The 20,056-nt window shown below is 42.4% G+C and overlaps 1 long non-coding RNA gene across 1 annotated transcript; it reads right to left on the bottom strand.

Annotated features, from left to right (window-relative positions):
- Nucleotides 1–5,107: 5,107 nt before the first annotated feature.
- Nucleotides 5,108–17,016, bottom strand: LOC148164157 (uncharacterized). Its single transcript, XR_015768375.1, has 2 exons — nucleotides 8,460–17,016; nucleotides 5,108–5,568 (listed from the first exon to the last, which is right to left on the bottom strand). It is a non-coding gene; the product is annotated as an uncharacterized LOC148164157 (long non-coding RNA).
- Between the last annotated feature and the right edge of the window lie 3,040 nt (nucleotides 17,017–20,056).

Here is a 20,056-nt window from a genome sequence, read left to right as displayed (position 1 = left end):
TGTTTTAAAAAAATCAAATCAAATCAAATCATTTTTTTCTCTGTTATTCAGATTGGATACTCTCTATTGATCTATCTTCAAAGTCACTGACTTTTCTCCTTTCTCCTTGTCTTTCCAGTCTGCTACTGAGATAGTATTTTGGTTATTATATTTTTCAGTTCTAAAATACCCATTTGTTTCTTTTTTATATCTACCATTTTTTACTGAGACTTTTTACTTTTCTATTGGTTTCTAGAATATCTGTGATTGATCACTGGAGCAGTTTTATAACAGCTTCTGTGAAGTCTTTGTCAGATCATTCTGACATCTGTGTCATCTTGGTGTGAGCATCTCCTGATTTTCTTTTCCCATGCAAGTTGAGATTTTTCTGGTTCTTTGAATACCAAGTAATTTTGGATTGTATTCTGGCAACTTTGAAGATTATGCAATGAAATTCTGGGTCTTATTTAAATTTCACAAAGAATGTTATTATTTTCGTTTTAGTAGATAATCAATACAGTTAGGTTCAGGCCACTAGTTTCAATATGCTTTCAGTGGGTCCTGGTTCCTATGTTGTTTCAGTTTTCGAGTCCTTTGCAGTGCTCTTTGGATCTGTTTCATGTGTATACCATCCAGGGGCCAGTCTATGATCTGAGTAGTAGTCTATCTTAGTTCATTTCCCAAAGTATTTAGTATGCTGATTGGGATCAGATCCATACGTCTGCCCCTTAAAGGTGAGCTTAGGAGTTCAAACACAACATTATGGCGTGGTTTCCCTGTGCTTCCCTCTGCTTCTCCAGGATCTCCCCAGTACTTTCTGTTTCTATGGGACTTCTATTTCCAGTCTGCAGACAGGAAGCTGGGGCTTTAATTGCCCCATTCTGCCACATGCTTCTCCAAATGCACCCATCTGGAGCCAAGAAATAGGAGAACAGAAAGAAAAAGAAAGCAACAGGATTTGGCCCCAACTTCTGGGGACCACAGTGCCACTGATTGGACAGGGATGCTTTATTTCTTCAGGGTTTTGGCAGTTGCAGGCTCCATTTGTCACCATTGCAGGATTGCTTGCAGGCTGGATTGTCAGAGAAAAAAGAAAAAATGGGGGATTTCACACTTTCCCTGAACATTAACAATTCCCATTCCTTCCAGTCAAGTCAGAACTAAAGGGCTCCTCTGGAGATGTTTCTCTCTTCGACTTATGCCTACTTCAGAATTTTAGGCTGTGTTGAGTTCAGGCTGAGGGATACTGTAGGGGGAAAAAAAGGGCAAAATCACTGTCAGGTTGGTAGTACTATGAATTCTGGTCTTCCCCATCCCACCTGCTACTATTTACTTTTTAGACTCCTATAATAGTTGCTTTAAGCATTTTTCCAGGCCTTATACTACATTCGGTGGGAGAGATGGGGTGGGTTGCACTTATTTTATCTAATTCAGAACCACAAAACCAAACAAAATTTCATGTCCAGATTGTTTTACTGGAGAGTATTACCAAGCAAATGATTCCATTCAAAGAGCAAATAATTTCATTCTTAATCAAGTTAATACATAGTGTAGAGAAGGGGTTCACTCCCCAATTTACTTTTTTGAGATTAAGCTCATAAGAAAATCTGATACAGACAGGAGGAGAAAGAAAATTATAGGCTAATCTAACTCATCAACATAAAAGTAAAACTTTAAAACCAACCACTAGAAAACAGAATTCATCAAGATGTAAGAAAGATAATACATAGTGGCCAAAGTAAGTTTTCCAGGAATGCAACATTAGTTTAAAATTAGGAAAGCAATCACTGAAATTTATTGTCAACAGATAAAAATTAAAAACATGATTATCTCAATAAATGCATACAAGTATTTGATAAATTCAACAACTATTCATCATACCAAAGGTGAGTCCTTAAAAGCTTTCACATTAAGATCAGTAATAAGATAAGGGTGCCCATTTTTTGTACAGGAGGTGTCCCTAAATACAAAAAAAAAAAAAGGCAAAAATAGTATAAGAATTGAAAAAGAAAGTACAAATGATCATTATTCACAGATGAGTGATGCCTGATGGACGTAAGAGCCCCCTCTACAGTCCCTTTGATTTGTGGGAAGGACAGGGAGAATTTGGGAGGCATCTCTGACAAAGGAAAGAAACAGAGATAGTAGCAGCAGGAAGAGGGGAGAATTATCTTCCTTAGTTTTCTAAAAACTGATAATGGATTGCATTTTCTGCCCAATGTTTGTATGTGAACACACACACACACACACACATATACATATGTAGATAACAAGAGCACAGAACAATCCTAAAGAAAATATTACCACACTAACAAAATTATATTTATTTTTTCATGCCTTTTTCAGTCTTCATGCCTTATGCCTAGTTTTTACTTTGTTGTTGGGGAAGGCAGTCCATCAAAGGTGTTGAGCTCCTTGCAGGTTCCTGCCAAGTATACCAAGAATGCTTGAATGCTCTTTGTCTGGGCTCTTTCTCAGTGTTATATTTGCAGTGGGCAGCCTCAGTGGATGAGTTAACATCTCTTCCCAGGAAAAAGCAAGCTTGTTTCTGCTTTCTGTAAAAGCAGTGAATCCCCCAAGCTCAGTTTTCCTTTCCTGAATTGCAATCCCCTGGGTGTGAAGGCATCCATGAAGGGTCTTTTGCATTGCCTTCATGGGACTTGGGTGGCATGGGGAACCAACACAAAAGAATATGATAAGCTCTACCTGCTGCTTTCGCTATGAGTAATGAATGAAGTCCTTTGTCTCTGGTTCAGAAGTCTCACGTCTTCTGTCAGCATCCATGAAATAGGATGCAATAGACTAACTTGTTAGCTTGTAAGTGGGGTAAAATCCTAGAACCTGCACAGCTCTTGACAATTATGTAGTCCTAGTTTACATATTTCTTGTGTGCAACACTTTCCATGACCAGGTTTTATAGGTTGTGCATAACAACACATAATTTTTCTGTTAAGTGTATAATGTTACATCAAAGTGATACGACATAATTTGCTTAATCAAACCCATATTTATGATTCTTTTTATTAAAAAAATCTATAACAGTGATTTTTAAAATAATTTCTTAGGATAAATTCTCCAGAATGAAGTTAAAATATTAAATGTAATGAATATTTTCTTCATAAATTGTCCCATTACTTCCTGAAAGAAAAAAATAGTAATAAAAGAAAATATAGCCTACAACAGACTCATTTCAGACCTAAAGACAGTGGCAGATTGAAAGTGAGGGGGTGGAGAAACATTTAGCATGCAAATGGATGTCAAAAGAAAGTTACAGTAGCAATACTTAGACACACTGGACATTTTTGTTTTTGTTATTGTATTGTTTTTATCCTGCTTTGGTATCAGGGTAGTACTGGCCTCATGGAATGATTTTGAATGAGTTCTCTCTATTCCATTATCTGTAAGATTTTGATAAAGATTACTGTTAATTATTTTTTTCACTGTGGTAGAATGAGGTCTTGGGCTTTTCTGTGCTGGGAGAAATTTGATTCCTAATTCAACTTTGTTATTGAATTGTTTGTTATTGGTCTAAGAAGATTTCTTATTTCTTGGATTCCACGTCCATGATTTAAACTTGGTAACTTTGTTTTTAGGAATTATCTGGGTTTTTTCCCTAAGTTATCTGAATTGTTTGTATATAATTGTTTATATTTCTGTGGTACCTGTTGTATTGTTTTCCATTTCTCATTTTGGTTTTTGAGTCTTCTCTCTTTTTTTTCTTAGTTTAGTTAAAGCATTGCCAATTTTGTTTATTTTTTGGTAAAACTAGTCATTACTTTCAATGCTATGTCATTGTTTATTCTGGTCTCTATTTTATTTATTTCTGACTTTTGTCATTTTCTTCCTCTACTAAATTTCAGCTAAGGTTCTTCTTTTTCTAGTTCCTTGTGGTGTCATGTTAAGTTGTTTAATTTGAACTTCTTTTCTTAATACAAGCATCGATAGCATAAATTTCACTATAACATCTGCTTTTGTTTTGGAATAACAAGGTTATTGTTTTTTGGATAGGTTTTGGAATATTGTGTTTTCTTTTCTCTTGTTCTGAGACATATTTTGATTTGCTGTTTGATTTCTTATTTGGCCCATTGCTTGTGCAGTAGTGTGTTAATATTTACACATTAAATATTTCATCATAGATTTTCTAGCTTTGTTTTATTGTTGATCTTTACTGTTGTACCATTATGGTCGGAAAATATACTAGGTAGGATTTCAAAAAAAGAAAAAGAAGAAGAAGAAGAAGAAGAAGAAGAAGAAGAAGAAGAAGAAGAAAATACAGCTCTATGATTAATAATAATCGTAAGTGAATATGTTCCATGAAAGCACAAATTCTATTACAGGGATTTGAATCCAGGTATCTTCAGAGTAGCTTTTGAAGACTTAGAAAGACTTGATTTTGTAAAATATTAAACATACTAATTTATGAGAGCTATTTACCATTTGGATTACTTACTTACTATGAAACCTTTATGCACATTATTAAATATAGCATCTGGATCTAATCAGGAGATAGAGAGCACACAGTAGGGCAAACAGGAGCTTAATGTAAAGAACTGTGAACTCTGATAAAAGAGCGAACATAAGATCGAAAACAACTCTGTAAGGTTCCTTTGGGCTGGGAGAGAGTGCCACAGAAAGACACATAGTGCTTGGGTTCAGACCTGTTGGGGAAAGTGTGGCTCAGTCCCCACATGGCAAAGAAATTCACTGCTTTGCTCTCATTGGAGCTGAACTGGAGTTGCTGGGAGAGCAACAGGCCACCCTGGGGGTGCAGGCAAATGGGCAGCATCTGCAAAAGGGGCCTCTGCTTTCCCTGCAGGGGAGACTGCATTCGGGGTTTGCCTAGCCAAGGCTGCAAGTTGGCAGTGTGTCTGGTCTGTGGCTGGGCCCGCTACACAGGGGGTCCTGATGCCACACCATGGGCCGTGGCCCTCACGATAAAGCACCCCAGAGCCTCTTCCTCTGCCCTGGCCTGTCCTCCCAGAGCCCTCCACCAAGGAAGCTTAACATCATGCTTGCTCCAGAGGAGAAATGCTTAAGGGTCTTGTGTTCATCCTGCAGCAAATATGAGAGGTGGCATTTGGGGCCAAGAGGTAATAACTTGATGATGGACACATTAAGTCTATTCAGCCAACTTTTCTGTAAGTTTTATTTAACTACAGTCCCATCTGACTTCAGTGGGCTGAGTGGGCTGCGTGTTACTTTCCGAAGTCCCAAGGAGGTGGGCAGTGGGTGGGCTCTTCCTCCCCGGAGCCTGCGAGCCTCCAGGCCCCCAGTGCTACCGCCGCTTGCCTTCCTTTGTCTGACGCAGCCTCAGGAGCAACAATCCTCTGAGGCGGGAAGACTTCAGCTCCACGGAAGAGCGGCACACAGTGCTGAAGTCAGTCCGAAAACAACTGGCGAGGGGGCGCCTGGGGGGTTAAGCATCGGACTCTTGGTTTCGCTCAGGTCATGATCTCAGGGTCCTGGGATCGAGCCCCCGCATCAGGCTCTGTGCTCCGCGGGAAGCCTGCTTCAGATTCTCTCCCTCCTTCTCCCACTGCCCCTCCCCCTGCTTGCACTCTCTCTCTAAAATAAATAAATAAATAAAATCTAAAAAAAAAAAGAAAGAAAAGAACTGGTTAGAAGCTGCCCCTTCACAAGTCCTGTGAGAAAAAAACACCCCAAAGCCTTTCTAGAAGCACTGGCAGTTAGCTAAAAACAAACTCCCCCTCAGTGTAACGTCAAAACATGCTGGATATACAATTTTTCCTGTAAGTAACACACCTGTAAATAAGGCAATTTTGGGGCGCCTGGGTGGCTCAGTCGGTTAAGTGACTGCCTTCGGCTCAGGTCATGATCCCAGGGTTCTGGGATCGAGTCCCACATCGGGCTCGCTGCTCAGCGGGAAGCCTGCTTCTCCCTCTCCCTCTGCCTGCCACTCCCCCTGCTTGTGCTGCTCTCTATCTCTCTGACAAATAAATAAATAAAATCTTAAAAAAAAAGGCAATTTTGATTTCTGTAAGTAAGGTAAGCAATTTTGTAAGTAAGCAATTGTGTAAGTAAACAAAGTAAGTAAGCAATTTTGATTTCTGTAAAGCAATTTTCCTGTAAGGCAGTTTTCATTTCTGACTGTGACAGGGACAAATCCTGGTGTCAGCATTAGTAAGGAGAGAAGCCAGTCCCTGTGGTGAAGAGCCTAAAGCCCCCTTACTCTGCATGAGTTTCAGTCCGTAGAACCATGAACCCACCTCCTTTCTAAGCAGGCACGTTCTGCACCGACAAAGAACGCCTGTCTTCTGCCCTGTGTTCTGTAAGACCATCCTTCATGAAAGCAATTCTAGGATAAGTGCACTTTGCTTTAGACACCCTGAGACACCGGACTCTCCTTGGTATCCACCACCTGCGTTGCAACCTCAGACACACAGCCGAAAGTACAGTGCAGAAGGTTTGCCTTCGACTCCATCCAAAAGGATTCAGTGAGTCAGCTCTCGGGGGGCCTCGTTAGGAGGCACGGTCAGCAAGCATCAAGCTTTTTCACACAGTCAGAGAGAGAACAATTAGGGCAAGACAGCCTATCATCCCCCAAGCCTGGTTTTCTCTCTCTGTTCACAATCAGCTCTTTTTTTTTTTTTAAGGTTGTATTTATTTGACAGAGAGAGAGAGAGAGAGTGAGAGCAGGAACACAAGCAGGGGGAGTGGGAGAGGGAGAAGCAGGCTCCCTGCCAAGCAGGGAGCCTGATGTGGGGCTCGATCCCAGGACCCTGGGATCATGACCTGAGCCAAAGGCAGACGCTTAACGACTGAGCCACCCAGGCACCCCCTCAAAATCAGCTCTTACTAACTAATGATTGATCATTAAGGACCCAGTGGCTGCCACTTTGCTGCGGCAGGTGGGGCAGGAAGTGGAGGAAGGTCAGATGCAGGGACTCACAGCTGTACGAGAGAATCCCAGGGCTTAAATCCCTGCAGGGACCACAGGGAGTGACCCTAGTCTCCCTGGGGTCCTGCTTGTGTGGACATCTCTGCCGCTCCTTTCGTGGTGAATCAACAGAGGGCTAATTTATCCTCGGAAAAAGTAATAATTGGGTGAAGAGTAGAAGTGACATCCAACATGAAGGGTTCATAACAACCCTGGAGGTCAAATCCAAATCAGTGTCCTCCGGGGACAGAGACAAATGTGACATTCCCTGCCACGTGTCATAGTTATTTGTGTACAAGTCTGTGCCCGCTCTAGTTTAACAATTCATTTAGAATGCGGCCTGTGTTCTCCCCATCTGTAGGCACTTAAGGTACAGCATTGCACATAACTGCTTGATAAACATTTATGGAATAAAAAATAAACATATCTAATAGATTGGAGGTTTAACTTGATAAGATGAAAAAAATACTTTAGGAAATCTAAATTTTCATGGACCTTCTAGCCCAAGTATTCCTGAGCACAAACCTGAAGGAAGCCAGATTCACAGCATTTTGGTAGATTGAAAGAAAATCTTTTGCAAGCATCCTGTCCAACCAGCCCTTGAGGACAGCTGGTGCGCTGAGCTAGCCCCGAGGGCCCTGGCCATGGCAACACCAAAGAGCCACAGTGAGCCAAACAGCAATGAACCCTTGAGTTTGGTGGGAAACCCTGAACACAGCTCATCTTTATTCTATCTAAACATGAATGATAATTACTCAGAATCAATCCAGCCAACCTCCTTCACCAAGCAGATCAGACAGGTTTAACATAAATTGGGCCATTTTCCTCCTCCCGTCCTATCGGGGGCGTGTCCTATGTGGTCATAGTAATGTGATCCCCTTGCAAAAGCCTCTTTATATGGCGTTCAAGGAAGACTGTGGGTAGTTATGCTGGGCACTGGCTCTGTAAGGTCTGTTCTCTGCTCAAGCACAGGACAAATCAAAGGTCCAGTGAAGGGAGAGCCCATGACAGAGTACAAAACTGTCTTTCCCTTTTCTATTCCTGGAATAATATGTTGCCGATCATCCTGGACTTGATCGGAGTAAGGTTCTAAAGCGTTATGGTTTTGACCCATGCTAAAGGCGATGTTCCTATACTGTGTTTATATACTTGTGTGAAACTTTTTCATATGCCCACAGAGGCCTCCACCTAAGTGTTCACACTGCCCAGCCTACAGCTTTGATACTGGGAGCATGCCAGGCATGGTCCTCTGCGGGTGAGGGCCATGGATCTGAACATATATGAGTTCATCTGCAGTGAGGAAGGCCGTGCAGCACAAAGGTTAGGAGCCTGCACTCTTTGGCAGCAGATCTGGGCTGTGATCCCAGCTCCGAAACTCATTAACTAGGCTGTTTCCTTTCTCTCCAGCATGGATCCCCCACCCCCCCATCTTCTACAGGAATACTACTAATGGTACCTACTTGTTGTGCGGATTAAATGACACACTTCTATAAAGTCTGTTGCTCGGTGTGCAACACCGAGTATGCATTCTATAAACTTTAGCCATGGTTATGGTCAGTGTTCAATGAAAAAATGAGCTTACCTTCTGGGCTAGGTGTCCAGGAATGGTCTGGGAGTGAAGCTGGAAGGCACCCATTCATCTAGTGTAAGAGGACAGAGTCCGGAGGCTCACTCCAGGACCTGACACCAGAGGGAAGCAAATGCACAGCCTGCTGTCTCTGCCCACTCCAGTCACGACCACAGTACTTGGAAGCATCAAATGGTCAGGTCTAGGAGCTTCGCTCTGTGTCAGTGTGGATCCAGAGGGTCTTGGGAGCCCCAATCACTTTCTGCAGGCATAGGCGCACAATGCTTGAGGACCTCGCGGTACACAGTTAGTGGCTTCACCACTCAGAACCGGCCAAGCCATGTGATTAGAATCAATACTTTGGGAAAGTGTTGACTCACTCAGGCCCCCCGATCAATTTGTGAACCATGTTAAAACCAAACAAAAGAAGAGCATGTGACAATCTTCAGGGTAAACAAAGACAATGAGGATTTTCCTTCAATTCTCCAGACTTGTCAGGCGGATTGCTTGTTGTGAAGCTAAGTGACCTTGATAATCTTGTCTTGGCAATGGCAGGTCCAAGCTGGCCGGCAGCCTGGCCCACAGAAGGAGCAGGGATGACATGAGAACATCCTGGAGCCACCACGGGGGACAAAGGGCCCTCGAGCCATATTGAGCCTGGAGCCTCGGCATTTACAATTTGTGCTCCGTGCAGTTCTGGCTACAGCAGTCAGATGTGTGATGTGAGTGCCATTCCCTGGTGCCCTTTGCTAAGTCTATGTGTGGCACTTACACTACGCTGCATTCTGAAGATGCCTGGCTTATGTGATATTAAGAAATATTAAACATATTAGGGGTGCCTGAGTGGCTCAGTCAGTTAAGTGTCTGCCTTCGGCTCAGGTCATGATCCCAGGGTCCTGGGATCGAGTCCCGCATTGGGTTCTCTGTTCAGCAGGGAGTCTGCTTCTCCCTCTCCCTCTGCCTATTGCTTCCCCTGCTTGTGCTCTCTCTCTCTCTAATAAATAAAATCTTAAAAAAAAAGAAATATTAAACATATTAAATAAGAGAAAAAACAAACTTGAAATATCACCAGATTGGCTTCCTGAATCTTCCCTTGCTCCTCAATCATATCTCTGACCAGAGACCTCTTCTTATAGGCTCCACCTGCTTCAACTCATACTTGTAGACTCTGGGGCTGCAGAGAGATCTTGGGGAGAAATATGCCACACCTAGGTCTTCTCACTCCTGAGCTCAGCAGGCAGCTCACGCAAATCAGAGATCATCCCCAGCAGACAGGGTTAGAATATTCCTGTCTCTTTTTGATTCTACATGCATTCATTCTTTGGAGTTCTAGTATGTGCTGGGCACCATGGGGTTTCCAATCCTGGTTCTCATTTTCATGAGGTGCACAGTGTGTGAGGGGGAACAAATGGACAAAAGGAGCCAAAATATATGGAACAATGTGGGGAAAAAAGAAGCTACCTGCTCAACCAGTTATACCTGTCTAATCAACCCTGGAAAACCGAGATTTCAGCCAGAATCATTCAGAATTAATAATCAAAACCCAAGGCAATATGTGTATTTAAGTAGTACAGCAAGTCTGGGAGGGTGGAGAGATTAGCTCCACTTAGGGTGCGTCAGGAAGACTTCCCAGACAGGGCATTCTTGAATGGAATTTTGAAGGATGACTACGCTTTTCCAGAGAGGAGAGTCCAAGAGATGGCAGGAACAAGATCACTGTGGGCAAAGCGTTTGTGTTGAGAACACTCTGCTGGAGTGTGAGGTCTGTGTGTGCCAGGGCTGGGCTATGCCTGAGTTTGTGGCAGCCACGGGAGGTGTAGGGAGCTGGGACAAGAAAGCAGACTAGGGGTCGGTAGGACTCTATCAATAAAGTCTTGCACTTTCTTCTGGAAGCAAAGGGCAACAATGGAAGGCGTTTAAGCTGGAAGGTTAACTTAGAGCATGATCAGATTTGTGTTTTAGAGACAACCTTTGGTAGCAATGTAGAAAAGGGTAAGGTGGGAGGTCTGGCAACCAGTTCAGAGATGACTATATAATCATAAAAAATTCCAGGGCAGCATGTGGCCCAGCCTTATGAAACCCGAGGGTCTCATATTCTAAGAAACAACAATAAAAAGCAATTCCAATCTTCCCTTGTGCTTCCAAAACTGCTAAAGGGAATAGCAACACAACTTGGCAGTTCTTTCTCTTCAGCAATCCACACTCCCTAAAGGTGAGCGCCTGGAGAGCAGGGATTCTATCTTGCTCATTCTTGCATCTGTAGTTTTTAGAATAGCATTTGGAGCTTCACAGACACTGTGTGAGTAGTTTTTGACTCCACTGTGGAGTTTCTCATACTCCAAAGCCAGCTCTTCCCACCCTCAGCCCCTGGGGCCTATCTCCTTCCTCCCATTTCCTCTCTTGGCGCCTCACAAGCCTGGGCACTCACCTGGCAGTCTGCTCTGCTTGGAGGCTGGTATAAAGCTTTGGGGATAAAGATGAGAGCCTTTTATGGAAAAGAGGCTGAGAACTCTTAGATATGAATGACTTGTGCGTCCGTCCCAGGAGGGATATTCCAGGTGAGAGGTGATAAGGACCTGAACCCAGGCGCTAGTAATGGGAGGAAAGCAAGGATGGCTAGGACCCATGATGTTACAGAGAAGCATCCACAGAACTGCCTCCCTGTAGACTAGAGAGCTGGAGTGTCATCATGACTGAAAGGAGGACTACTTTGATTTATTCTCTGCACATGCATGTGGGCTCCAATAACAGTTATCCACCCTGAACCCGAGCATACTACATGTCAGGCAGTATACTACACTAAATGCCTTTGGCATAAAAACATTTTTGAAATCATATGCATAACCCCCATTAGCTCACTGTGATCTATGTCTTACAGATGAAGAAACTGGGGCACTGAGAAGATAGGTGACTTGCCTGATGTCAGGGGTTAGTGGCAGAGCTGGGACTCAGATGCCAATCTGTACAGTGTTGGAGATCAAACCACTAAGCTACCGTGTATGTAAGAGTTTTCAAATACTGGGGCACCTGGGTGGTGTAGTCTCTTAAGCAACTGACTCTTCGTTTCTGCTCAGGTCATGATCTCAGGGTTGTGAGATTGAGGCCTGCATCGGGCTCCATGCTCAGCATGGAGTCTGCTTGAGATTCTCTCTCCCTCTCTCTCTGCCCTTCCCCATGTTCATGCTCTCTCTCTGCAATAAATAAAGCTTTAAAAAAAAGTTTTCAAATACTGATTTGTCTTGACGGAAGAAAAATTAGCATCTGTCCTGGTGTCCTAATTGTTTTTAAACTTTACTTGCCACCTCTCTCTCTGTCTCTCAACCTACTATTGTTTGGGTGGAAAAGAGAGGGAAAGACCGATGGTGTATAAGAGCATATCTGTGAGAAAACCTCTCAGTATAATTGTTTTTGGTAACTTACGACTTATTATCTAGTGATATCAGATAATGTTGTAGTAATCAATCAAAAATATTTTGTACACTTATTCTATTTAGATATCTATACTAGACATTGAAAGACTCTTTGAGAAAAGCAAAAACCAATACAAATTTTGGGGCCAAATGGGACTGGTAGAGTCTAGTAAGGTTGACTAACTTCTCAGGCTCGTAAGCTCATCTGGTTATCTCTTGGGCAGTGGCTCAGAAGGCTCATTTGTCTGCCCTCGGACTATGGGTGTCTGTTTATAACTTTGACATCTTTAAGGGGGTACCATTAGCTCCTTTCCCTAAATCCCATTCCTGGTCCTTATCTTGGCATTCAATATATGGTCATAGTTAATTTCTTATGAAGAAAAAAAGGAAACCTTTGAATAGGGGATTAAAACATTGATCTAGTAGCTCACCAGCAATATCTTTCTTTGTGACCTTCAGCTCAAAATCCACAGCATACGGATCAGAAACAGCGATGAAGTAGCCCTGCTTGCTGAGTTCATCCACTGCCACTTTTTCAAGGCTCCATTGAAAGACCTGGGTTCTTGATGCACATAGATGGTGAGCACTTTCTTTTTTTCCTACTTTTTTTGAAGTATAGCTGACACACCATGTTACATTAGCTTCAGATGTACAGCATAGTGATTCCACAACTCTCTATGTCACTCTGTGCTCACCACAGTGTAGCGACCATGTCACCGCACCTGGCTATTACAATACCATGTTCTCTATTCCCTGGGCTGCACTTTTCATCCCTGTGATTCACTTCCCCAGGTGAGCACTTTCTCACCTAAATCTGAAGAAGAAAATAAAACTTTCTGGGAAAAAAAAATTCTTCTTGGCCATGATTCAAGGAAGAAGAAAACCATTAACAAATACTGTATTTAAGTGCATCACCATATTCAAAGCAGAGAAATAAGATTTTTAGTGCATACTTCTTAAAAAGAGTGATCATTTTATATTGTTTAAAGTGGTAATTTGCAAGGTTCACTTTCACTGGATTTTACAATTAGAAAATAGGGTGGAATAAATCATGTCTTATCAGGATGAAGGAAGAACTTTATTAAAAGTCTCATATAATTTGGTAATTTTGGGTGAGAGATTTTAACCCTGTTCTTGGAAAAATAAATATGGTTCATGCTTTATGATGAATGACAGGGGCTCTAACATTTTGCCTTCAGCCATGACCACACCCTAATAAATATCAGTCTGACTGTAAGAACGGACTTATGTTTTCTTCTCCAAGCCCACGCTCAACCCACCGCGGAAAGAACTGACCTAAGATTCAGCAAGCCTGAGACTGATTCTGCTTTGGGTGGTGATACAGGCAGCAGAGAGGAATCCAAACTGGTGATGGCTCACATGCTCTGCTTATGTCCTGCACCTCACCACCCCTGGTACAGAGTGCTAGCATTTCAGAAGTCCCTGTGAGACTCTATCCTTCTGGAAGGCAAAAATGGCAGATGTTCTCTGTGCGGGATGGATTGCAACAAAGGCCAAACACTAAAGTGTGAGCCAGAGCAACTACAATTAAAATAATAAATCCTTGATTTTGTAGGGTTTGTTCAGGCCTTAAAAAGGGAATATATACGTAATGCTAAAATTACCAGCTTTAGGCCATTCTCCCAAGAATAGGAACTTGTCCTTTTTTTTCCCCGTGAAGAATAATATATGGCTCCAATTTGGATATTGCGGAAAGGAGGAACCTCTGTTAGCTCTGAATTATCCACCTGCCCTAACCCCTCATTTCCCGATGTGGCCCTTCCCAGCCAAGGAGGAGCCAAGAAAGGTTGGCCATGCTGCAGCTGCTGCCCAAGCCCGCGCAGAGGTGCTGTAGAGAGCCAGCCCTACCTCAAATGCACCTGGCTAGAGTCATCTGCCTGCACCAGCTTGGCACACAAAGGCTTCATTTTTTTCCAGTTAACCCATGGGTCCCTAAATGCCCTTATTAGTTAGGCTCCCCACCCACTACCCTTACATTACACAAGAACCTTGGGGGTTTTCTCAGGGTTTTTGCTTCCAAACCTTTAGATGTGAGAGACTTGGGAAGTAGGCTCTGTCCACCAGCACTGGTGCTTCTGACCATGATATTTTGGGGTCACTGCTGAGTTTACGACCTGCACGGCCTCATGGACATTTGTTTGCTGGGATGGTCATGTTCCTAGATGGTTCAGAGCATTCATGGTCCTCAGGTTCCCTGCAGTGGGCTCCTAAGGGGCAACTCATTCAGCTTCCATTCCCTCAGCCACTGTCCCCAGTGCAGAGCATCCCGCCTGGGCAGTTGGCATCTACAAATCTAAATAAGGATTTAGATTACTTTATTATTATTACTTTTAAAAACAAACAATTTCACATATATAAAAGTAAGTGTTATATAAATATGATTTAAAGGGCAGTAAAATGAATAAGTAACTACCCTCTAATTTAACAAACATTAATACACCCTTAAGGACCTTTGTGTCCCTTCCCATCATATGACTATTCTGAATATTCCATTATAATCCTCCACTTCAGTATGTATCCCCAAATAATTTATTTGTCATGTTTTTATACTTAGTTTAAGTGATACTTTGTGACTTTTTTCCCTAACTCGACTTATGATTATGAAATGTATACACCTTGATGTGGGTACCCATAGTTAATTATTTTTTAATGGGTAGTAAAATGTGTAAATGCTCAGATTTACATGGTACATTTTCTAAAGTTGGCTGTTTTAATTTAGATTTTACTCTCTCTACGTTATTTTTGTCAAGCATTTTGGTTCTATCTGCTTTTTAACCCTATAAGTCAGACAGTATGGTTATTGATTTTATAGTTATTGTTTGTCTAGATTGACCCAAGTTTGCCATTTTCCTTGCTCCCCATTTCCTATTGCATTTCAGGCCTTCCTTCCTTCTTTCTGGAGTCATTGACCTAAAAAAAATGCAACTTTCAGAAATTTCTTTAGTAATGTCTGTTCACAGCAATCTATTTTTTGATTTTGTGAAATGTCTTCATTTTACTCTAATAATTGAAATAGAGGTTTTGATTTATAGTTATCTTTTTTTTCCAATGTGTTGATGATACTATTTCATCATTTTCTGGTTTATGTTGCTGCTATTGGGAAATCAGTTGTTGGTTAAGTTGTTGTTCCTTTATAGGTGATATGTCTGTTCTTTCCATTTTTCTTTTGTGTTAAGCAAAAGGTTTTCTTTGTTTTAGCTTGCTTGAGACATGTGGTACTTATTAAATCAGTGGTACTAATATCTTTCATAAACCCTGGGACATTTGCAGATATTGTATATTTTGAAATTATGACACTTCCCCATTTTCTCATTCAAGAAACCCAATTAAAAATATGGAAGGTCTTTTTACTCTGTTCTTTATGCCTAGTGAGTCTTTCATCCTTTCCATTTCGTTCCTGATTTGTCCACATCTATCTTTTAGTTCACTAATTCTCTCTTCAGCTATGTCTAATCTACTGTTTAACCTCTTCACTGATTTTTCAAATCTATCTGGTCACTTTTGAATGTCTCTTCTATATCGTTCAGTGTCTGATTCCATTTTTACTTCTTTAAAGATTTTACACCAGGTCACCTGGGTGGCTCAGTCGGTTAAGCTTCTGCCTTCAGCTCAGGTCATGATCCCAGGGTCCTGGGATCGAGTCCTGCATCGGGCTCCTTGCTCATCAGGGAGACTGCTTCTTTGTCTACTGTTCCCCCTGCTTGTGCACACACACTCTCTCTCTCTGACAAACAAATAAATAAAATCTTTAAAAAATTAAAAAAATAAAGATTTTATACTTTGTTATTTTGCATTATGTATTTCATAATGCTGATATTTGAAACTATGGAAGATAAAATCTATTGCCTGGTGTTTCTGCTTGTTCTCAGCTGTGATATTTTGTTTCCTCATATGTCTGGCAATTTTGGGGGGCTTATACTAGGCTGATTGTAACCAGGGAGAATCCTGACAGGTATGAGATGATGGTTTTTTTTTTTTTTTTTTTTCCTCCAGGGCAAATTTATATTTACTTCTTCCCTAACTGAAGGTTCTCATCATTTCGGGCCACTTTATTTATATAGCTTTCCCCTACTCTGTAAGTGTGGGTAGACTAAATTCCATTCCCAAATCCTATAGTATAGGAGAGTTGTTTTTTTTTCAGCCCAGAGGTGAGATGGAGATAGACAGGTTAGCTCCCTGTCTCCTGTTAAAGGCAGATGTCATCTTCTACCCACCTTCTCACAAGTAGCCCCATTTATAAGGTCTCAGCACAGTTGCCCAGGTTGCATGGACCCAACTCTGGTCTCTTGCTCCTTCTCACTAGAGTATTGATATCAGCATTTGACCCTGAGATAGCCTAAGGCTCTGCATTTGTTCATCATCCTACTATCAGCAACTAGTTGGTTTTTTTGTTGCTGTGGGGCAAGGTTGGTGGGTGGGGGTAGGGATAGAAAGGGCTGGGGATGCACTTGAACATTTCCCTTAGTCTCTGACAATCTCAGTAATGCATTTAAAAGTGTGTTTGTTGTATCACTCAGCATCAGGGAAACACAAACCAAAACCACAATGAGATAGCACCTCACACCAGTCAGAATGGCTAAAATTAACAAATCAGGAAATGACAGATGTTGGTGAGGATGCAGAGAAAGAGGAACTCTCCTACACTGTTGGTGGGAATGCGAGCTGGTGCAGCCACTCTGGAAAACAGTATGGAGGTTCCTCAAGAAGTTGAAAATGGAGCCACTGTATGACCCAGCAATTGCACTACTGGGTATTTACCCCAAAGATACAGATGTAGTGAAAAGAAGGGGCACCTGCACCCCAATGTTTATAGCAGCAACATCCACAATAGCCAAACTATAGAAAGAGCCCAGATGTCTGTCAACAGATGAATGGATGAAGAAGATGTGGTGTATATGTACAACAGAATATCATGCAGCCATCAAAAAATGATATCTTGCCATTTGCAACGACATGGACAGAACTAGAGGGTATTATGCTAAGCGAAATAAGTCAATCAGAGAAAGACATGTATCATATGATCTCACTGATATGTGGAGTTTAAGACACAAGGCAGAGGATCATTGGGGAAGAGAGGAAAAAATGAAACAAGACGAAACCAGAGAGGGAGACAAACCATAAGAGACTCTTAATCTTGGGAAACAAACTGCTGGAGGGGAGGGGGGTGGGGGATGGGGGAACTAAGTAGTGGATATTGGGGAGGGTATGTGTTGTAGTGAGCACTGGGTGTTATATAAGACTGATGAATCACAGACCTGTGCCGCTAAAACCAATAATACATTATATGTTAATTGAATTTAAATTTTTAAAAAAGTATGTTTGTTGTGATTTTTCTGGCCTCTAGAAGTTTTGCTGCAGGAGAGCTCTTCAGAAATCTTATCTGCCACAGAGCAGGAAATGAAAGTCTAGGTCGGGTTTTCAACCTCAACCAGACACTTGGCAAAAGGATCCCTGGCCCAAAAAACATTAGGTCTTTATTGAGCAGGAGGCCTCAGCTCAGACTTCTCCTTTTCCCACTATGAACTCCTCTCTGGAGTCTTTGAGGGTCATTTCTTTAAAATGGCCTCTGTTCGGTGCTGCTTTTCCCCCAACTCTGACCCCCTGGGTGGAGTTCCCCAACTGGAGTGGTTCTGAGCACAAAGTCTGAAAAAGGCTGCTTTGGTTTGAGTCTCAGCTCTGCCCTTGCAGTGGTGGGACCCTAGTCAAATTGCTTCAACTTTGTAAGTCTCAGTTTGCGCATCTGTAAAATGGACATAATAATAATTATCTTCCATACCGCCAGCTCATGCTGGGAGAAATCAGACAAAATACAGTCCTTCCATCAGTGCTTCAGGAATTCAAGTGAGACAGGATCAGATTCCTGATAAGCTTTGTCCTTAATACATTTTAATGAAACAAATGACTGAGTGGATTTACATTTCAAAGCACCCATCCCACTTTATGGAAAGAAACAGTGAGAGACAAATAGAAATCAGACATACCAGTCTGAGTCTGGATCAGCCCCAGGACCACTGGGGATCCCAGACAGTATTTCAGACTGTTTCTGGAACCTTGGGAAAAAAGATTACAATTTGACAGGACTAAGGGTCTACTGGAATCTTGTACAGCAGGTGGAGTAACTTTGGAAGCCAGACTCCCCTTTTTTCATAGATGGGGAAACTAAGGCCCAAATAGTTTGATCAGCTTGTTCAAGGCTACTCTGTCAGTTACTGGCAGAACTGGGCCTGGAATCAGGACTTGGTCCTGCCCTCTGCTGCCTCACTCAGGTCTCCACAAGGGCAGATTCTACATCTTCTTTGTTCATCAGGAACTATATATACTTAACCCATTTGGTGAGGAAAAGAATGTGATATATTAGTATAAATTTTATTCTAATCTTATATGACTCTAGGTATGTTCTTATGTCATTGTAATCAGATTCCAAAACGAATTTGTGTTTTCTTTCCCCTGGAGTATTTCATATTTTCATGAAGATACTAACCATGCTTGTTGGATTCTTTAGGATTGTACTAATTGCAATTATTATAAAACCATGTAAGCAAAAGGGGCGATGTATTTTGCATGACTGAAGAACTGAAGAAACTTCAGCTTCAGGCAAAGATGGTTCCAGGTGTTCAAAAGATATAATTAGGAAGCTGTCTCTGTATACAGCGGAGATGAGCTTCCCTCAGTGTTGGCTTCACCTGCAGGCCAATGCTCTCTATGTCATGGCCTTTGGCCGATTTACATGGTCACAGTTCCGAGTCCAGAAGCAAAACAAGTGTCCTGTTTCCCAGGAGATCAGTGAATTCCTGAGTGTAATCTCATTGCCTGGCTTGGCTTGTCTTGGGCACGGAACACTGATCGATCAGGTCAGTCAAGTACCACGTTCCTGGGTACTGAGATGTCACCCCTATCGAGACCACATGGCTTGGTGAAAGGGCATGATTCCCAAAGGAAAATCAGGGTGTTGCCAACAGAAAAAACAGAAACAGATATGGGACAGGCAAAGGTGACCGTTTGTGACCCCTGCCATCCTAGTAGCTCTGTGGATGACCCTGGCGTTCTTCATCATTACCCTGGCACTTAGGCTGCTTCCAAAGAGGAACCAGATGCTCTGGGTTCAAATCCCACATCTGCTTCTCTATAGCTGTGACACTCGGGCAAGTGTCTTCATCTAACTTTGCCTTCGTTTCCTCAGATGTGAGGTGGAGACAGCAACAGTACTTGCTCATAGGCATGTTATGAGGATTAGAGGTGCTAATAATACATGTAAAGCATTTATATCAGCCCCTGGCAAATATTAAGTATCCATAAATGTTAGCAACTATTACTCATTACTATAAAGAGCATTGCTACAAAAGCAAACTTTTAATTTAGATAATTAAGTTCACTCTCAGTGTATTTCCTTAGACTACAGTCCTGTAGGTGGAATTTTCTGGTCAAAGCTCCGCTGTGCTTCTAGCTCCTGTTATTTGCTGCCGGGGAGCTCTCAGCAGCGTAGAGCCAACAGCGTGCCCTTGTGGTGCTGCGATCCTAGCGATCTCAAGCCCTCTAGTCCTGTCTGGAGAAGCACTTTCCTTTCAGGGCAAACAGACAAACGGGTTGGGGATGACCACAGAGCAGCCTGGGACTGGCCACGCTGCCCCACGTAGGCTCCTCCGTCTTCCCACCGGCCAGCTGCTCGCGCATGCGCCGTTTCTCCCCTCCATCCCCATTTTGCTGCCTTTTCTGGGGCTTCAGGTTCCCCTCTTGAGACCTGTGCCTAGTGCCCTCTCCCATGCTCTCCAGCTGCCAGAACTACTCCGAATACCCTGACACTTTTCTTACATGGAGCAACGTTATGTTTCTTTCCTCCACCCAAACTGGGTGTGGGACCTACCTCTGCATGACCAAAGAGAACTACCTTCCCGAATCCAAATCAGGCCCCACGCTCCTAAGAAAAATGTTGTCTTACCTTAGATGTGACTTAGATGTGTCATTTCCTGTTTTTTCTTTCATTAGCAATTCCCGCTGCCCTGCTGATGCTGAGTGTGTTTTTAAGTCTTTCAGCAATGAGGTTTTAAAACTCAGCAATGTCCAAGGGAACCCAGTGTTATGGGAGCTAATGAGCTATATAATAAGGTCCTGGCCCTTGAAGTGCTAACAATTTTGGTTGGAAGGCAGAATTAACATCCTTGGCATATGGAGGCCAAGTTTTCC

Source organism: Eumetopias jubatus, unplaced genomic scaffold (assembly GCF_037043125.1).
Source record: "Eumetopias jubatus isolate StellerSeaLion01/CBP00866 unplaced genomic scaffold, mEumJub1_p1.0 scaffold_6, whole genome shotgun sequence".
In the NCBI taxonomy this organism is placed as follows: domain Eukaryota; kingdom Metazoa; phylum Chordata; class Mammalia; order Carnivora; family Otariidae; genus Eumetopias; species Eumetopias jubatus.
The sequence above is the reverse complement of the archived record's forward strand: the minus strand, read 5'-3'. Positions and strand labels throughout refer to the sequence as shown.